A 10,564-nucleotide genomic window follows, 5' to 3' on the forward strand; every position below is an offset into this window, starting at 1 on the left:
TGTGCAACAAACAGTTGAATATGTAAATCTGAAGCTCTGGGGTAAGATTAGAACCAAGGACCGTTGGTATTTAAACGGTACTTAAAATGAAGAAAGGGGTGGATGAAATCACTTAGGCACAGCATGTAAAATGAACAGAGTAATGGTCTACATAGAGCCCTTGGGATATGAAAGATAAGGCCAGAGACAGAAAGAAAAGTTAATTATAGACTTCAAAAAGGAACACTCAGATTTAGGATGAGAAAGAGAAGAAAAAGAGAATGATACCATGAAATTGAAGGTAGTTGATAGTATAACCAATGAAATGTGATAATTGGTGCCCAACAGAGTATCAAAATCCAGCATGATATCTATTGGATTTGACAATATGAAATCAGTTTCTTGGATTATTCAATGTGAAGTCTGGAGGTGCATCATTCAAAGCCCGCTTAAGTCTCCTTACTCAATGATAACTTGTTTCAGTCAGGCCAGTTCATACCAATCTTCTCTTACGCATACTTCCTAAGGCCCTTGAATACAATAATATCACACAATTTTGCATTTCATCCCTGTTTTATCGAATACCTTGGCTTTCGGCTCAAAGGAATCTCAAAAGAGATGCATAACCCTTTACTCAACTTTTGTCCTACATTTTACAGAGCCCCCATAAAGGGAATCTGGTTTAAATCTTGCTTAAGAACACAATTGTAAGGAGCAGAGAGAGAACTGAAGTTTAAGACAATTGACTTCTAAGGAACACCATTGATTTTCAATTCACTGTTCCTTATTCTTGGCCGTATGTCTATGTATACACTTTGTTAAGTATTTGTATTTTAATAGTCTATATAGGAGCTGCCAAGTGATTTATTTGGCTCTTTGTAAGGAACTAGTATGTGTTTCCAGAAACTTAGTATTTTGAATCTCAGTTTTAAAAAACCCAATCACTTAATTGAATAAAGTGTATGTATCATAGCGATACTATCAGAGGATCTAAAATGAAATCAGTGGTCTCCCCCTCCAATGCACTCTAATTCCACCCCTGTAATGTAGCCATTGTTTGGAATCTGTTTTCCTTCACCCTTTTTCCTTTTTTATGTACATGTATAAAAAACAAATATACCCTTATATGGTTAGGGATTTTAAAAAATAGATTTTATGAAATTAGTATGATAAAATACATATTATTGTGCATGTTTTTTTAAAACTCTATGTCGAGGACATCCTTTCAAGTAAATACATCTGGATCTGCCATATTCAATATAATCAAACTGGTATTTCAGAGTATTGATGTGAAGTTATTAATTTAGTCACTTATCCATTGATGTATATTCATGTAGTCTTCAATTTGTTATAAACAATGTTTTAAAAGTGAACATTTATGGTTTATACAGGCACAGTCAGGTAACACTGTTTTCTCTATTTAGCTTTGCTTTCTCTCTCCTTTCACTTTCTGGGACCTCCTCTACTTTTTTATTGGTTTCCGGGTACATTTTGAAATCCCTTACACCTGTCATCTACTAATCACAGCTGGCATTAAAGGTTGGGTTTTAGGATTCGACATTTTTTGGAATTATTTGTTGCTAAGTACTTTCAGTCATTTAACCTTTTCTCTGCGTTTTGGTATTTCCTGACTTGCCAGGTGCTTACAGTACCACTAGCTTGGGTTCTAGGAAACCAGGGTTTTTTATCCATAGCAGCTAAATGTGGTTGGTGCCTCTAGCATTAATGTCAAACCTGGGCATAGATAGTCTTTAACTGAAACACCTAATTAAGCTAAAATACGCATTAATGTCAAACCTGGGCATAGATAGTCTTTAACTGAAACACCTAATTAAGCTAAAATACGCATTAATGTCAAACCTGGGCATAGATAGTCTTTAACTGAAACAACTAATTAAGCTAAAATAAAGTCCACTCCTTTCACTTGATCTTAGCTACTATCAGTTATGTCACACATTATGGAATGCTTTGAAAAATACAACTACTTCGCTAATGGTTTTATTCTGCTACAGTTTTCTTCAACCACTTTTTACCTTTTAAAAAATGTTTCTTTCTTATTCTCCACCAGATTTTAGGAAGTTGATGAGCTCAACTAAGATTGTGTAAGATGAGAATACTAGAAAAATAAGGACCCAGGAAATTGAGAAAATTACTTAAAGAAATCCTACTCAGAACAAATGTTTCCCGTATCCCTCCCTGAATCCACTTTCACTATATTGAATTTCTTTATGTAGTCAAGTATATTCAAACCTAGAAAATCTATAGGAATTTCCAGTGAGACAAATGCCATTGATTCGCATTCATTCTAGTTCATGTCACATAATTCGTAACGTATATTTTGAACATCAGATTTTGTGTGCAACATAAGAAGAACTGAGTTACATAATACTTTTCTCTTCAATAATCGTGTTATGTAAAAAGATCAAAAGGCTCAGAATTGGGCTCTAATCAGAGCTATTTACCAGCCATGTGATCTTGGTCAAATCATTTAACCTCTTCTGGGCCTTGGTTTCCTAATACATAAATTGAGGGGGAGGGGAATAGATTCTCTAAAGAATTTTCTAACTCTGAAATTGTATGACCCTTAAATTCTACTGCAGATAGAATCTCATTGAACTTGGACCAGTGGTGTCCCTTAAAATGAAAATGTCTTGGTATGATTGCCATTGTGATGTGCAAATGTTCTGAAATTAGATCAATAAAGCGAAATTCTTGTTGCTCTTTCATATGCATGGTTATATTGCATGATGTTAAACAGCTGCTGTATTCTATCGTGGCTGTAGCACTTCAGTTCTGGTTGAAATGGCTCCTATGTGTATACTGAGAAATAAGGCTAATGCATGATTCAGCGCCTTTATAAATCAAAGATTCTATTACAGGCAGAAAATAGCCCAACAATAGCTATTCTATTACACTTCAATGGCATTAGAAAAGAAGAGAATACATCAAGTGGAGAACATAGGTCCTCCCTTTTTATTCTGCAATACAATGAAAAGGCTATGTAGGTTTTAGCAGTTTCTTCTGTCCAGTCGTTAGTGCATTGACGCCTACGTTGAATGACATTGTCCAAGATGAACCTCTATTTTTTTCAGAATATCAATTCTCTTCTGTGCTTTGGTGAAGAAACTGCCTCCACTATACAGAGTACACGGGATCATTTTTTCAATCTAGCTCAATTGAAATTTTACTTTCTAAAAGCTAACAGGGAACAACTGCATAAAATCTGAATTAGGAGAACAATATATGTCTTTTTGTATTTGTATACAAAATTAGTTGATTTGATAAAATAATTGTATTTAATATAAAATTTTATGTGTAAAATGATCCTAAAGGCATTATTGTTGTAAATTCTATCGCTACTCTTCCAGCTATACTCTAAGGCCCAGGTCTATGTTTTATCATGTAGAGAAGAGTTAGACATTTATCCTTAATGTTTCCTATACCATTTTAAGGTGACATGCTTAGAACTGTCATTAAAGCTGCTATTTAAAAATCAACAACAATTGTAGGCCCTATATATAGTGTTGAGTACTTCATGTCACCCCAGTCCCATTTAGCCCAGAATTTCAAACTTACGAAATTTATTTGGTATAGGCAATCAATTAATTTTACAAGAGGCATGACATGAATAAATGATTTAATATGTGAAACCTGTTCATCACAGGTAAGAACATTACATACCAGACAGCAGCAACTATGGAAAATATGCAATAAAAATCCCACTTTATAAAATTTCTAAATGTATAAGATAAAAACAGAAAGGACAAGGCTAAACCCATTTTGTTGAAATTGTTAGAACACAGGAGGATTTGAGAATGAGGCTATGAGTGATGGAGAAGGAGAGATGGAGGTAAAAATAGGTATTCTCAAAACCGTAACTCCCAGCAGGCCATAAATCTGGCTGTTATCTTGATTGTCTCATTAAAATAATTCAATTTTGAATGTAACCACCTCCATTCTATAAAATAACTTAATGAGAAAATAGTGTTTCCTTGAGAACTTGGTGGAATATATCTACTCTCTAAAGATATAAACTCGTGTGCTACCATGTTTTGTTTTTTCTCTTTTACAGTTAGTATTAATGAATGTAGAAACTATTTATTTTCCCTGAACAGCAACATGATCAACTTCTGTTCTTATTATGAGAAAGCTAAATAATGTTTTAATGTCAACTTAGAAAGTGGAATTTATAAACGTGCCCTGTCATCATAAGGAGCATTTTTGTATAATAATATATTAAAATCATGCATTTGGCTAATAGAAGCTACACTGTTAAGAGCTACATAAAATTAACCTGACACATTAAAATAGTCCACAAGTATCTAATTCTAAACAATATTTCATAAAATAAGTAGGCATGAAATAATTTAGTAATTTAAAACTAGAGTTGACTTTGCTGTTTTATTTCTATAGTGAAATAAATGAATTTCTGAAACCCAAAGAAATGACACATTAATACATCCTCAGTGAAGTAAAATCAATCCTATAGGTCATTGCTTGACTTTGTGGGTTAAAATTGCTTTCAAAACTTATTATTAGCACTGTTGCATCGGAGGCTCTGCCTCCATTACCATAGAGGTGAGATTTCATTTTTTGTAACAACTTTCAAATTGCCTTTCAAAATGCAAAGTTATAAGTACAGGCACTTTGAGTAGACTTGATTTTCCTAAATTGAAAGAGATTGAGCTTATTGTCAGCAACTTGTCTCAAAGGCAAGCTTTCAAAATTTACAAGTTATGGGAAAATGTTGGAAGAATTGATAAATAAATCACAGGCCCATTTAAGAACAAGAATGCTTTTGAAATGGGTTGCTGTGTTTATGGTTGGTTCATTGTTTTTTTTTTAATTAAAAAAATTTATTTATTTATTTATTTTTGTGGTACACGGGCCTCTCACTGTTGTGGCCTCTCCTGTTGTGGAGCACAGGCTCCAGACGCGCAGGCTCAGTGGCCATGGCTCACGGGCCCAGCCGCTCCGCGGCATGTGGGATCTTCCCGGACCGGGGCACGAACCCGTGTCCCCTGCATTGGCAGGCGGACTCCCAACCACTGCGTCACCAGGGAAGCCCCTAAAATTTTTTTAAAATTTATTTTATTTTTGGTTGCGTAGGGCTTGTGGGCTTTCTCTACTTGCGGCGAGCAGGGGCTACTCTTCGTTGTGGTGCATGGGCTTCTTATTGCGGTGGCTTCTCTTGTTGCAGAGCACGGGCTCTAGGTGTGCGGGCTTCACTAGTTGTGGCTCGTGGGCTCAGTGTGGCTTGTGGCGCACGGGCTTAGTTGCTCCACGGCATGGGGGATCTTCCCGGAAGAGGGCTCGAACCCGTGTCCCCTATATTCTTAACCACTGCACCACCAGGGAAGCTCCTATGGTTGGTTCATTTTACCTTCTTACCATCTTCTTAATTTAGATCTCCCTCAAGCTGAAGAAGAATAGATGAGGGAATCCATTTCTGTCATTTTATTTTACTGCCAAATCCATACTCTAATTTCGTTTCCACATGCTGTTTTCCAAATGTCTTGAGGTTAGAAGGCTGTTTGTTTCTATTCAATTTTAAGTGTTTCTGCATATGAGAAATGTACTGGATTATGTGTGTGTATACCCAGTGCGTCTCCAAGGGAAACGATAGCAAAAATAGCTCGCCAATCAACAGTTTTAAAATCTAATAGAATTGTTTTCAATGTAGTGCAATCCTTTACTACAGGGTTGAGCAAACCATGTTTAATTTACCATTATTTCTTCATTCCCTTTCATTTTTGTATGAAAAATGTTTTGCTTTGATCTGTCTTTTATTTCTGTGTGCATTAAATCAAGAAACTACATGATACAATTTATACATTCTGAACTGATAGAATACTGTTATCAACTCAAAACAATGCTTATATATTGTCATAACTACCTATCAACAGAGTAATAAAGATATATTATTTTTGAAGTAGCATCTTTAACAGGTCTGGATTTGTTTTTCATCCAAAATAATTTCCTCACTCCCTATCATTCTTTAACTGAATATGCTCCTTTGAATAGGAGAACTGAAGAAATTATTTTGCTTAAATAGGACATGTTATTTCATTAAGGAAATGAATTTCTGCTCCTTCTCAGAAATTTGCAACTGAAAGTTGGGGAATAGTATATACAAAATTTAAAAAGAGAAAAAGGAGGATATGCCTGCCTTACATTTAATTTTCTTACTTTAATTGTATTTTTCCAATTTAAGAAATTCACATTTAAGCTGCACAGCATAAAGTTGAAAAATTAGTTGAAATTATCTAATGGATTTGAGTTTAAATAGACAATCTAAGAAAAAGTCAGATCTCAATGTTCCCTATTGGGAAGAGGTTATCGCTTATACCAAATTGTTATTCCCACACAGAAATCTGGGAAGTTAAGAAACTGTGAGATAAGTCATGAGGAAGAAGCTAGCAGAAACATCGGGGAAATATTGCATTAGAAGTTTTGGTGCCCACTCATCATGAAAAAAATTCTGGTGCCTGAAGTTCATAACAAATGTCAACTAGGAATTTTGAAATCAGCTATTACCACCACATTTTCTGTATCTGTATTTAATCAGTGATTCAAATTCAACTTCTCTTCTTTGATTTCCAAAGTTCTTCACAAACAACTGGTGTCTATCTAGGGCTGCTACATATATTTGAAGACTGCTTACTGCAGAGTGACCAAATCCATATACCCTGGTGCTGAGCTGTGTTCATTAGGATGCACACACAGGTGTGTGGGCCAGCAGCTTCCTGCCTCTACCTCAAGGATAATTGCTTCCTCTGGAACATGCCTTAACACTCCCCCCCACCCCCCGCAACTTCTAAAAGATATCCCCATTCTAATCCCTGGAACCTGTAATGCTAACTTATATAGAAAAAAAAAGATCTTTGCAGATATGGTTAAGGTAGGGATTTTGAGATGAGACTATCCTGTTTATCTGGGTGAACCCTAAATGCGATCACATGTAAACTTATGAGACAGAGGTAGAGGACAACTGGACAGATACAAAAGAGGAGAAGGTGAGGTGACCATGGAGGCAGCAGCTGGAGTTATGCAGACACGACAAGGAATGTTGGCAACCACCAGAAGCTGGAAGAGGCAAGGAACAGGTTCTCCATTAGAGACTCTGGAGGGAGCATGACTCTGGCGAGACCTTGATTTCAGTCCTGGGAAACTGACATAAGACTTCAGGCTTCCAGAACAGTGAGAGAACAAATTTCAGTTTTGTTTTTTTTTTTAATAAATTTATATTTATTTATTTATTTATTTTTGGCTGCATTGGGTCTTCGTTGCTGTGCGTGGGCTTTCTCTAGTTGTGGCGAGCGGGGTCCACTCTGTCTTGCGGTGCGCGGGCTTCTCACTGCGGTGGCTTCTCGTTGGGGAGCACGGGCTCTAGGCGCGCGGGCTTCAGCAGCTGTGGCCCACGGGCTTCAGTAGTTGCCGTGCACGGGCTCTAGAGCGCAGGCTCAGTAGTTGTGGCGCATGGGCTTAGTTGCTCTGCAGCCTGTGGGACCTTCCCGGACCAGGGCTCGAACCCGTGTCCCCTGCTTTGGCAGGTGGATTCTTAACCACTGCGCCACCAGGGAAACGCTGAATTTCAGTTTTTTTAAACAAACCCAGTTTATGGTAATTTGTTACAACAGCCACATGAAACTAACATACTGTCAAAAGTGTCCCATTTTGGAAGACAAATGTTCACTCTATCTCCATCTCAGCTACTGCAGAATTTCTTGACTGTCCTTACATCCCATTCTATCCATTTCCCTTCATTCTCAGCTGATGAATATAACATCTATTTTATCAATAAATGGACATGCTCAGATAAGAAATTTCTCAATGTCTGGTCTCCAATTTATCCATAATCTGCATGAATATTAATCTTTACCTCCCTTTTGCTGCTCTTGGAAGAAGTTTTAGTTCCATACTTGTGCTCTTGACCCTATTTCCTCCTATTTTCTCCTTGCTTTTTGATAATATTTAATCATTCAAAAAATGTTCCCATCTCTCCAGCTTTCTATTTTCTTTTCAGTCTGTAAACATACCCACATATGCACATGAAAATACTCAAATAGCCTTTGACACTTAAATCCTTCCTATATTTACTGACACAAAAGTGTTTTCACTCTTTTCTGTTCTAAGAACTTTATTTTATTATTATTATTATTATTTTTTGCGGTACGCAGGCCTCTCACTGTTGTGGCCTTTCCCGTTGCGGAGCACAGGCTCCGGACGTGCAGGCTCAGCGGCCATGGCTCACGGGCCCAGCCACTCCGCGGCATGTGGGATCTTCCTGGATCGGGGCACGAACCCGCGTCCCCTGCATCGGCAGGCGGACTCTCAACCACTGTGCCACCAGGGGAGCCCTAAGAACTTTATTTTAAATTAAATTACGTGATATAGACAGAGAGAGAGAGAGAGATGTGTTAATATAGTGTGAAGCCCTGACAGTTTTTTTTTCTTTTTTGTAATGCAAGTGCCTAACTCAAGCTTTACAGAGGCATCCACTTCAAAGAAACATTCCCTTCGATGATGGCCATCTCTGATAAACACATTGCCAGCCACATGACTAAAGAGCCAGGTTGCTTACCTGTACCCCCCTCCCCGCTGGTCCACCTGTTTTTTCTCTTTCTGAGCTTTAAATTCCCACTCTTATGTTTTAAATTTACCAATAAAGAGTGAGCTGGTGAACCCCTGGGCACCCACCCTCGCCAAAAAAGACCCCAATAAAAGCAGAACCCCAGGTCCCTGCTCTCTCTCTCTCTATCTGCAACCTTGCTGTGTGGCCCCAGGTATGCCATGTAATTTCCAGGACCTGTAAGCAATAAACCTTTTTTTTTCAGTTTCCTGATGGTTATTGCTGAAGGGTGTTTTGCAATCATAATAAGAACCACAAGGGCCGGTTCAGCCACAATACTGGCTATTAATAGTCTGAGACTGGCACTCAGAACAATACATATACATACACACACACACACACACACACACACACACACACGCTAAAATATTCAAATAGTTCATTATGGCTTATTAAAAAAATCCTCCTTTCCTATTCTTGCATTTCACTCTCAGAAGTGATCATTTTCAAGTCTTTTAGCTGTATTATTTTTATATATAATATACTGTGAAATAATATAAAAATATATATTGGTCTCTGCCCCCGTTTCCTGGCATAGAGTTCATAAACCCTTGGAGTTTCCTAAGTGACAAGAACCAGGTGCATCTTTTGTTCTAATATTTGGTCTTTGACCCCAGTTCTAACATAGAGCTCTTGAATCCCTTGGAATTTCCTGGGTGATAGGAGTGTTCTGATTCTAATGATGTAATTCTTGCTGGGCTCCTGGATAGCTTCAGGAGGGGGCTGGTAACCAGAAAGACCAAGCCATGATTAGAAGCTTGGAACTTTCAGTTGTAACCCCCATTGTCCTAGGAGAGGAGAGAGGCTGGAGGTTGAGTTAACGATTGATTGTACCTACATGATGAAGCCTCCATAAAAATTCCAAAAGTATGGGGCTTGGGGAGCTTCCAGGTTTGTGAACAACATCTACATACTGGGAGGGTGGCACACCCCAACTCCACAGGGACAGAAGCCCCTATGCTCGAGACCCTTCCAGACCTTGCCCTAGGCATCTCTTCATCTGACTGTGCATTTGTATCATTTAAAATATCCTTTGTAATAAACTGGCAAAAGTAAGTAAAACTGTTTTCCTGGGTTCTGTGAGCCATTCCAGTAAATTATTAAACTCAAGAAGGGGGCCATGGGAATCTGATTTGTAGCCAAGTCAGAAATAAGTGTCAGTAACCTGGGGACCTACTACTTGTAATTGGCATTTGAAGGTGGGGGGAGTCTTGTGGGACTGAGCCCTTAACCTGTGGGGTCTGTGCTAACTCCAGTTAGTACAAGAATTGAATTCAATTGCAGGACACTCAGCTGGTATTGGAGAGTTGTGTGGGAAAAATCTCACACATCTGGTGTCAGAAGTATTGCGTGTGAGTAAAGGTAAACAGTGTGTTTTTCCCTAGACATACACTTTTACAGCTATTTCTTGATTTATCAGTTTTAGCAAGTGCTCTCAACTTTCAGTTCAGAAATTGAGTACACAGATCAATCTCTATTTGCTCCTCTAGATCCAATCTTTGCCTCTCTCTGCTCTGTTCTATGCCCTGGGAGGATGACTTCTATGGACTGGATCACGAGAGCCCCCTTTAGTTATGCTTAGCATTTGCATTTTGCCAATTACAGGTATTGGCAGGAGATCTAAGGTCAGGAGCAGAGAAAAGTCAGGTGTCTATTCACCCTCCCTAATGATCCTTCCCTGCCAGATTACACTTTAATAGTGGCTGTGTTCCCCTATTGATGGCCACAACTTCTATTGGGGGTCCCTTTCCCACAGTTATAGGTCTTGCCAGTTCCAGTAACCCTGCTCTCTCCCTTGCCTTCTTTTATGAGGCTTGGAATAGCTTCCCTACTATTGTTAATCTCTGGGTGCATCACTGCTTCTATTGAGTTCCTTAATCCTTCCCTTAACTCTATGAATAGTCATTTCATTAAATTTTCTTCAACTACTTTTTTTTTTTTTTTTTTTTCAAC

This window comes from Neophocaena asiaeorientalis, unplaced genomic scaffold (assembly GCF_003031525.2).
Source record: "Neophocaena asiaeorientalis asiaeorientalis breed wild unplaced genomic scaffold, Neophocaena_asiaeorientalis_V1.1 scaffold361, whole genome shotgun sequence".
Classification (NCBI taxonomy): domain Eukaryota; kingdom Metazoa; phylum Chordata; class Mammalia; order Artiodactyla; family Phocoenidae; genus Neophocaena; species Neophocaena asiaeorientalis.